General features: G+C 51.4%; 1 long non-coding RNA gene across 1 annotated transcript; it reads left to right on the top strand.

Moving 5' to 3' along the window:
• The first annotated feature begins 622 nt into the window (after positions 1 to 622).
• On the top strand, positions 623 to 8,850 carry LOC117071327. Its single transcript, XR_004432242.1, has 3 exons — positions 623 to 2,157; positions 6,970 to 7,122; positions 8,103 to 8,850. It is a non-coding gene; the product is annotated as an uncharacterized LOC117071327 (long non-coding RNA).
• The last annotated feature ends 410 nt before the right edge of the window (positions 8,851 to 9,260 follow it).

Below are 9,260 nucleotides of genomic sequence, written 5' to 3' on the forward strand. Positions count from 1 at the left end.
GGGAAGGCCTCAGGAAACTAAAGATCATGGTAGAGGGGGAAGCAAACACATCCTTCTTCACATGGGGGACGTCCTTCTTCACATGGGGGCAGGAAGACGTGCTGAGCAAAAGGGGGGGAACCCCTTATAAAAGCATCAGTTCTTGTGATAACTCATTCACTATTCTGAGAACAGCAGCATGGAGGTTAAACTGCCCCCATGATTTAATTAACTCCCACTGGGTCCCTCCCATGACACGCAGGGATCATGGGAACTACAATTCAAGATGAGATTTGGGGCGGACACAGCCAAACCATACCACCATCTCCACCAAAAATACAAAATTAGTTGGGCATGGTGGTGCACGCCTGTGGTCCTAGCTACTCAGGAGGCTGAGGTGGGAGGATCACCAGAGCCCAGGGAGGTCAAGGCAGCAGTGAGCTGTCGTTGTGCCACTGTACTCCAGCAGCCTAGACCACAGCCTAGGCTGTCTCAAAAAAAAAAAAAGTCAGAAAGAAAAAAACCCAGTAAATTAATTCCAAATAAAGTAGAAGAAAGTAAATAACAATTAGCTAGGCATGGTGGTATGCATTTGTAGTCCCAGCTACTCTGGAGGCTGGGGTGGGAGGATGGATTGAGCCCAGGAAGTTTGTGCCGGGGAGGTCAAGGCTTCAATGAGCCGTGATCACGCCACAAGGGAAGGAAAGAGGAAAGGAGAAAGGGAATGAAATGTGGGTCACGTGAAAGGCAGAGTCGGCTCCTCTGCCTGTCTAGGACGGTGGAAGGTCCGGGGGAGCTGGGAGCACAGGTGGAGGAGAAGGAAACAGTCTCGGCTGCGGCACAAGGGGAAGGGGCGGACGAGGGGGAGTTCCCTGTCCTTTGCTTCCAGCTGGAACTGGAGGGGTTGGGGGGCGGAGCCCTGGTGTCTGGGGTTCGTTTAATGCAAATGGAGGAAGGAGGAATGAGTCTGATTCTGGCCGCAGGTCAAGTCGTTCTCCAAGCCAGGATCTGTACTACTGATTCCCTTCACACTGCACCCGGGCCCTCGGGGCGTCGTCGGGCACCCGGTGTGAGGCTGGACTCGGCAAAGGCCTGTGCGCGCGGGGTGGCGGCGGACCCGCGGCTGACACAGCCTTTGGCCTGGAGTCCTAAACGAGGGCCTGGAGTTCCCCCTGTGTGAAGACAGAGGCCTGGTTTCCACCCCCATCGCCTCCATAGCGACCAGGCGCCCACGGCTGCTGGAGGGTGCCTGCTGGGGCTCTGGAGGGCCCAGTCCCTGGGGCCCCGGGGTCGTTCGGGTCCTGACGCTGCAGGAGCAGCGGCGCGCAGAGGCCAGGAGACCCCGGTGCACTCGGCGGAGTTCTGCGTGCGGCGAGGACCGCGGAGGCACCCGCGACCTCTCCTGCCATTTTGGACCCAGGGCTAGGGTCGGAGTGACACTATGAGTGGGGAGACTGAGGCGGGGAGACTGAGGCAGGGAGACTGAGGCGGGGAGAGGATCTCCAGCGCGGGGAGGGGTCGCGTGCGCGCCTTGGGACGCGGCTGTCCCCTAGGGCTTGCCCTCTTCTGCCGCGCCCTGGGCTCACTCCCCCAGCCGGACGCGTCTCCTTTCTCCGCCCCACCGGATCGTCTTTCTCTCAACCCCCAGCTCCCGACCCAGTGAGTTGGTCCCAGGGCCCGCGACAAGGCCTAGGCACCGGGATTCCGGGCGACATGGACCTTGGGGCCTCGAGCCTCCAAGCACCCAGGCCTTAGGAGGGCCGCGGGAGGGGGCGCAGCTGGGTCCCCGCTAGGGGTGCGGCGGAGGCGTCCGCTGGGAACCCGCCCCAAGTTGGAAGCTTAGGAGTCCGGGATCCACCCAGCTCAACCCAGGCTGGGGTTCTCCTCCTCCCGGCCCAGTCTCTGCAGCCCGCGCGTCGCGTTTGCGTCTCCGGGCACCCGGAAGGAAGGCGCCCCCGCCATGTCCCACAAGCTTCTGCCAAGTATCCACCGGGGCCCTGTGTCCTCCCACGGCCGCAAGAGCTCTGCGCCTGGGGGCTGGCGCGTCCTTCTGGACCACCTGGGCTTGGCGAGGGCATCGGCGGCGGGGAGGCCTCCACGGATCGCGCGGGGGCGCGGCGCGGGGCCCTGGAGGTCATGGCCGAGGGCGAGGCCGCGAGGGACCCGGTGTGCGCGCAGGTACGCGGGAGGTGGAAGCAGCGGAACGTCCTGTGCCACCGCTGGAGCCCAGGTGGAAGACAGGTCCCAGTACCCGAGCCTTACCATGGGTGTTCAGCCGTGCTGGCACGAGGTGTAAATCGGTGCTTTTACAGTCTTCCAAGTCTCTAGCACGGCTAAATTCAAGAATTGATTTTTTAAAATTTCTTTTCTTTTCTTTTTCTTGTCTTGTCTTTTCCCTCCCTTCCTTCCTTTCTTCCTTCTTTTTTTTTTTTTTTTCCGACGGAGTCTCCTTCTGTCACCCAGGCTGGAGTGCAGTGGCACGATCTCGGCTCACTGCAAGCTCCGCCTCCCCTCCAGGGTTCAAGCAATTCTGCTGTCTCTGCCTCCCGAGTAGCTGGGACTACAGGCACGCGCCACCATGCCCAGCTAATTTTTATATTTTTAGTAGAGACGGGGTTCCATCATATTGGCCAGGCTGGTCTGGTGCTCTTGACCTTGTGATCCTCCTGCCTCGGCCTCCCAAAGTGCTGCGGTGAGTCACCGCGCCCGGCAGTGACCTAATACTTAATGTTATAAGAGTTATAGTTATATCTGAAATAGATTGCAGGGCACTGAACTGAACATTTTTTCACGTTTTAGATTCATTTACAACATTGAATTGCAGCTTTCTGGGTGGATTTGTTGTTTTTTTCGTTTATTTATATAAAATGACTGACCTACTTGCTGAAGTGTCTCTGTACTTTCAAAAGGTGTTTTTTGTTTGTTTGTTTGTTTGTTTTGTTTGTTTTTTTTTGGGTTTTTTTTGTCTCTTGTCAGAACGGAGCAAAATCAGCTTCTATAACTAACAGCATTATTTCCTCTGTAGTGATATTGAAGCAACTTTTTTTTTCCTGAACACCTGAATATTTTGACAATAATGCAGTTGTTAAACAGAATGAAATTATGTAAAGAAAAGATGCTCCTTTTGTTTGCCTTTCTAGCCATGTTCTTAAAACCTTGGGAACTGGCCGGGCATTGTAGCTAACACATGTAATCCCAGCACTTTGGGAGGCGGATCACCCGAGTTCGGGAGTTCAAGACCAGCCTGACCAACATGGAGAAACCCTGTCTCTACTAAAAATACAAAACTAGCTGGGCATGGTGGCGCATGCCTGTAATCCCAGCTACTCGGGAGGCTGAGGCAGGAGAATCCTTGAACTCAGGAGGCAGAGGTTGTTGTGAGCCGAGATCGTGCCATTGCACTCCAGCCTGGACAACAAGAGTGAAACTCCGTCTCAAAAACAAACAAACAAACACAACCTTGGGAAGGTTGCTGGTGTTTGGCTTTGGTGTGTGTGGGGTGTGTATGTGTGTGGTGTGTGGGGTTGTGTGGGATGTGGGTGTGTGTTTGTGGGGTGTGGGGATGTGTGTGTAGTGTGTGTGTGGGGTTGTGTGTTGGGGGTTGTGTGTGTGTGGTGTGTGTGTGGTGTGGGTGTGGGGATGTGTGTGTGGTGTGTGTGGGGTTGTGTGTGTGGTGTGTGTGTGTGTGGGGTGTGGGGATGTGTATGTGTGGTGTGTGTGTGGGGTGTGGGGATGTGTGTGTGGTGTGTGTGTGTGGTGTGTATGTGGTGTGTGTGGGGTTGTGTGTGGGGGGGTTGTGTGTATGGTGTGTGTATGGTGTGTGTGTGGTGTGTGTGTGGGGTGTGGGGATGTGTGTGTGGTGTGTGTGTGGTGTGTGTGTGTGGTGTGTGTGTGGGTGTGTGTGGTGTGTGTGTGGTGTGTGTGTGTGGGGTGTGGGGATGTGTGTGTGGTGTGTGTGTGGGGTGTGGGGATGTGTGTGGTGCGTGTGTGTGGTGTGTGTGTGTGGTGTGTGTGTGGGGTGTGTGGGGTTGTGTGTGGGGGGTTGTGTGTGTGGTGTGTGTATGTGGTGTGTATGTGGTGTGTGTGGGGTTGTGTGTGTGGGGGTTGTGTGTATGGTGTGTGTGTGTGTGGGGTGTGGGGATGTGTATGTGTGGTGTGTGTGTGGGGTGTGGGGATGTGTGTGTGGTGCGTGTGTGTGTGGTGTGTGTGTGGGGTATGGGGATGTGTGTGGGGTGTGTGTGTGTGGTGTGTGTGTGTGTGGTGCGTGTGTGTGTGTGGTGCGTGTGTGTGTGTGGGTTGTGGTGTGTTGTGTGTGTGTGTGTGTATGTGAATTCCAGGCAGTATTACTCTCTGCAGCCTATGGACTCCCAGAGCTGAGACTTTAGTTCTGCCTTAGGCATTTGAACATTTTTCAAAATCAAATGCGAAAACTCAAAACTAACTTGTATCTGTGTAAGCTTCCCAGGTTTGTGGAGGGAAAATGCTAGCAGGTGTCGTGCTTTGTGAAGGACCCTGGGATTCAGTTTTTATTGTGTGTGAGATTATAGCGGAATGATGGGTCCCTGCGAAATGAACAAAGAAACACACTCCAAAAACCTTTCACTGTGGGGAGACCCAGCAAGACTTCAGTTCTCAATACTCCTTCCGAGGACTGGCTCTGTGTCTTTTAGGCCTCAGGCGGTTCCTCGGTTTCCCCACGGGAATTTCAGTATTCACTTTCAGTAACACTGGAAAGCAGAACCCTCTCCCCAGATGATGGCTGGGGAGAGGTGTTTAGGCCCTGCTACCTGACACCCCCCAGGCAGAACACCCCCTTCATCTGTGGCAGGAATCCTTACTACCGAAGTTCAGGAAATGCCACCCCCAAATATGCCGGTTTGGTATATGGATTGGCTACAAAAGCAAGCTTTGAGTGGCACTTCCTTCTGTTTAGTATTTCAGGCAGCTCATAAAGACAAAGACCTCAGTTGCCAGCTAGGAAATCAGGTGGAGGACAGGCATGGAGTAAAACTCTTGTCTCCAGTAACTCTGGGCTAAACTATTTGGACCAACCCTCCCAATGAAAACTACTAACTGGATAAAATACATATCTTTAAAAATCTTAAAAATGTTGAATAGCTGGGCTGGGCGCGGTGGCTCACGCCTGTAATCCCAGCACTTTGGGAGGCCGAGGTGGGCGGATCACGAGGTCAGGAGATAGAGACCATCCTGGCTAACAAGGTGAAACCCCATCTCTACTAAAAAATACAAAAAATTTGCCAGGCGCGGTGGCAGGTGCCTATAATCCCAGCTACTCAGGAGGCTGAGGCAGGAGAATCACTTGAACCCGGGAGGTGGAGGTTGCAGTGAGCCGAGATCGCACCACTGCACTCCGGCTTGGGTGACCGAGCAAGACTCTTTCTAAAAAGAAAGAATATATATATATATATATATAAATAGAATAGATGATGAGATAGTAAGGAATTGCCAGGCCAAAATGGAAGGGATTGCAGGAACCTGGAAAGCTAAGAAGAAGCAAGAAATGGCTTTTGCCCTGAAGCTTTTGCCAATCAGGGAAATTTCAACTGTGGTTTTCATGGCTTCTCAGGCCAGTGGGGACAGAAAAAGAAGCCCAGGGACCACCCAGTGTGAGGAGGACAGCTAAGAGGTTACTCCCCACAATGAACTGGGACCACACCACAGAATGAGGGTGGCCGCGGGAACATTGGCCCTCAGCAGAATTTCAATGCTAATTCACATTCAGTGAGCAATCCAAAAACAAAACAAAAGAAGAAACTGAAGCCATAGACTTTATTTAAAATGGTCCTGGACAATGACGCCATAGTAAACACGGCCTCTTGGGAGGAAGGTTCCTTTATTCGAGGTGTCAAATTACTCCCACAAGAGGCTGGTGTGGTGGCTCATGCTTGTAATCCCAGCACTTAGGAGGCCGAGGTGGGTGGATCACTTGAGGTCAGGAGTTTGAGACCAGCCTGGCCAACATGGCGAAACCCAGTCTCTACTAAAAATACAAAAATTATCTGGGCGTGGTGGCGCACACCAGTAATCCCAGCTAATCTGAAGGCTGAGACAGGAGAATTGCTTGAACCTGGGAGGTGGAGGTTGCAGTGAGTTGAGATCTCGCCAGTGCATTCCAGCCTGGGTGACAGAGCGAGATTCCGTCCCAGAACAACCCCCCCACAACTCAAATTACTCCCACAAGAAAGTTTTTTTTTTCTAGTTTGGAAAGGATAGCTTTATTCCTCCTAAAGGGTTGCAGCCTGAAGGTGGCCATTCTGACAGGCTGGGAAGCACAGCCTCCGGCTGGAAGCTAGAAACAGATGTTTGGAGGGTAGGAATGGTAACACAGGGATTTATATTGACCAGGGTGGCCAAATGTACATATTCAATAAGCTTTAGGAGGAGCCATGAATATTTATGAGAGGAGAAATATAAACATACACAATTGAGCTTCATGCCTTTCTATAGGACCCACGTTCAAAAAATGGTGGCTTTAGCATGATCCAAGGGTGGAGTTTTTGGGCCTCTGATGTCAGAAGGGGAAGCAGAGAAAACCCTCACTGTGCATCCTCTGTAGACTGGCCAGAACCACTCTGAGTTCGGTGCTCTCTTATCAGGAGGGCATGCTGGTTGATAAGGTTGTATTGACAATGCAAAAGGAAGCTGCAGCGTCAGAGTCTGGTTGATGTCGGGATGGAGTCTGTGGACCAGGCTGGATTCTGTCCAGCCCTCGGGAGAAAGCCTAAGGGCAGCTGGAGAGGGAACGGGTAGCGTGTCTGACCTGCACTCCTGTGTCTGACCTGCGTTCCCATCATGGCCCGGAACTCAGTTTTCAAGGTATCTCTGGGGTTCCCTTGGCCAAGAAGGGCTCAGTTCAGTTGGTTGGGGGCTTAGGATATAATTTTTATGTCTCTTTTCCTCACTTTGGTCAAGATTTGCGAGAGGCAGCATCAGTGGCTGAACTTCAATTTTGTCCCGTATCGTTGCCAGGGTGGCGTGGCTCCCTGCCCCAGGTCCATCCAGGCCCTTGGAGGAACCCCATGGCCAAGGGTCTTACAGCCAAAAGACTTGCAGTCAATTAAACATTTCAGTCCAGATGGGAATGGAGGCAGACACTCATTAACCTGAAAAACTTTAAGCAACGTAAGAGCCAAAAATCAAAGCCAAAATACAAGGTTACAAAATTGGCTTATCTGTAAGTTCTATATATTGAGCTACTGCATTCTTGTTTTAGTTACACTTGTAGCAATTAGCTATATAAAACCTTAGCATTTTTCTAAAACCATATAAAGTGAGGAATTTAGAGACTTTAGCTGGGCTGCAAAGCTTTTATTTATTTATTTTTTGAGACAGGGTCTCATTTTGTCACCCAGGCTGGAGTGCAGTGGTGCAAACTTGCTCACTGCAGTCTCAATCTCTCGGGCTCAGGTGATCCTCTACCTCAGCCTCCCAAGTAGTGGGGACTACAGGCATGTGCCACCACACTCAGTTAATTTTTTTTTTTTTGAGACAGAGTCTCGCTCTGTTGCCAGGCTGGTGTACAGTGGCGCGATGTAGGCTCACTGCAACCTCCACCTCCCAGGTTCAAGCGATTCTCCTACCTCAGTCTCCCTGGTAGCTGGGACTACAGGCATGTGCCACCACACCCAGCTAATTTTTTGTATTTTTAGTAGAGTTTCACCATAACTAATTTTTGTATTTTTAGTAGAGTTTCACCATGGTGGCCAAGGTGGTATCGATCTCCTGACCTTGTGATCCACCCGCCTTAGCCTCCCAAAGTGCTGGGATTATAGGCGTGAACCACTGCGCCCGGCCCTAATTTTTTTATTTTTTGTAGAGAGGGGATATCGCTGCCATGTTGCCCAGGCTGGTCTTGAACCCCTGGGCTCAAGCTATCCATCTGCCTCAGCTTCCCAAAGTGCTGGGATTACAGGTCTGAACCACAGCCTCCACAAAGCTTTCTGTGGTCTCTTTAGTCCTTTTTCTAAAGTGGATGATAATTTTTTTTTTTTTTGGTCATATCTCTATTTGTGTAAACCCCATAGCTGGAAACAACTATACCCAGAAGGCTCTGTCATTAGATATCTTGATATTCCCTTTGCAATTCTCCTTTAATTCTGTAGGAATTGGGAATTTTCCATGATTGAGGTGGAAGGAAAAGCAGCCGACTGCTAAATGCTGACTGATGGCTCCAGGGTTGGCCCACCATCACTTCTGCCACCATTGTTGCCACACACACTGCCCAGGAGCCCACCTGCCCTGCCCACTGATGGTACCTGAGCAAACCGGAGGCCCAAGGACTGGCCTACCTGGACCCACCACCATTAGCACCTGCATATGCCCCCCAGGGGCCTGAGAATCAGCACACCTGGCTCCCCACTGGCACCACAGCTGTGGGGGCTGCATCCTGCAGAGCCACAGGGCGGAGCCCACCCGTTGAGTTGATGTGACCCGGATAAGAGACACGGGGTTGAAGGAGATCATTTTGGAGCTTTAAGATTTAATGACTGCCCTTGCCTGGGACCTGTAGCCCCTTTGTTTTGGCCAATTTTCCCTTTTGGATTGGTGGTATTTAGCCAGTGTTTGCACCCCCATTGTATCTTGGAAATAACTAATTTGTTTTTGATTTTACAGGCTCATAGGCGGAAGGGACTTGTCTCAGATGAGACTTTGGACTATGGACTTTTGAATTGATGCCGAAATGAGTTAAGACTTGAGGGACTGTTGAGAGGGATGATCTATTTTGCAGTGTGAGAAGGATATGAGATTTGGGAGGGGCTGGGGGCAGAATGGAATGATTTGGATTTGTGTCCCCACCCACATCTCATGTTAAATTGTAATTGCCAGTGTTGGAGGAGGGGTCTGGGGAGAGGTGATTGGATCAAGGGGGCGGATTTCCCCCTTGATGTTCTCATGATAGTGACTGAGTTCTCACAAGATCTGGGTGTTTAAAAGTGTGTGGCACCTCCCCCTTCACCCTCTTCCTCCCGCTCCAGCCATGAAGGATGTGTCGGCTCCCCCTTCATCTTCCACCATGATGGAAGGTTTCCTGAGGCCTCCCCAGCTGTGCTTCCTGGACAGCCTGTGGAAACGTGAGCTGATTAAACCTCTTCATAAATTATCCAGTCTCAGGTAGTTCTTTATAGCAATGTGAGAACAGAATAAAACACCAACCAACATTACCGGTGTATCTATAGGAAAATGTCTTTCCCTACAAAAGCCAATCCATAAAACTAGAAGAAATGACTATTACACCAGATGCACAGATATCAACAGAAGGA

The sequence above is a fragment of the Trachypithecus francoisi genome, unplaced genomic scaffold (assembly GCF_009764315.1).
Source record: "Trachypithecus francoisi isolate TF-2019V2 unplaced genomic scaffold, Tfra_2.0 Lachesis_group3, whole genome shotgun sequence".
Lineage (NCBI taxonomy): Eukaryota > Metazoa > Chordata > Mammalia > Primates > Cercopithecidae > Trachypithecus > Trachypithecus francoisi.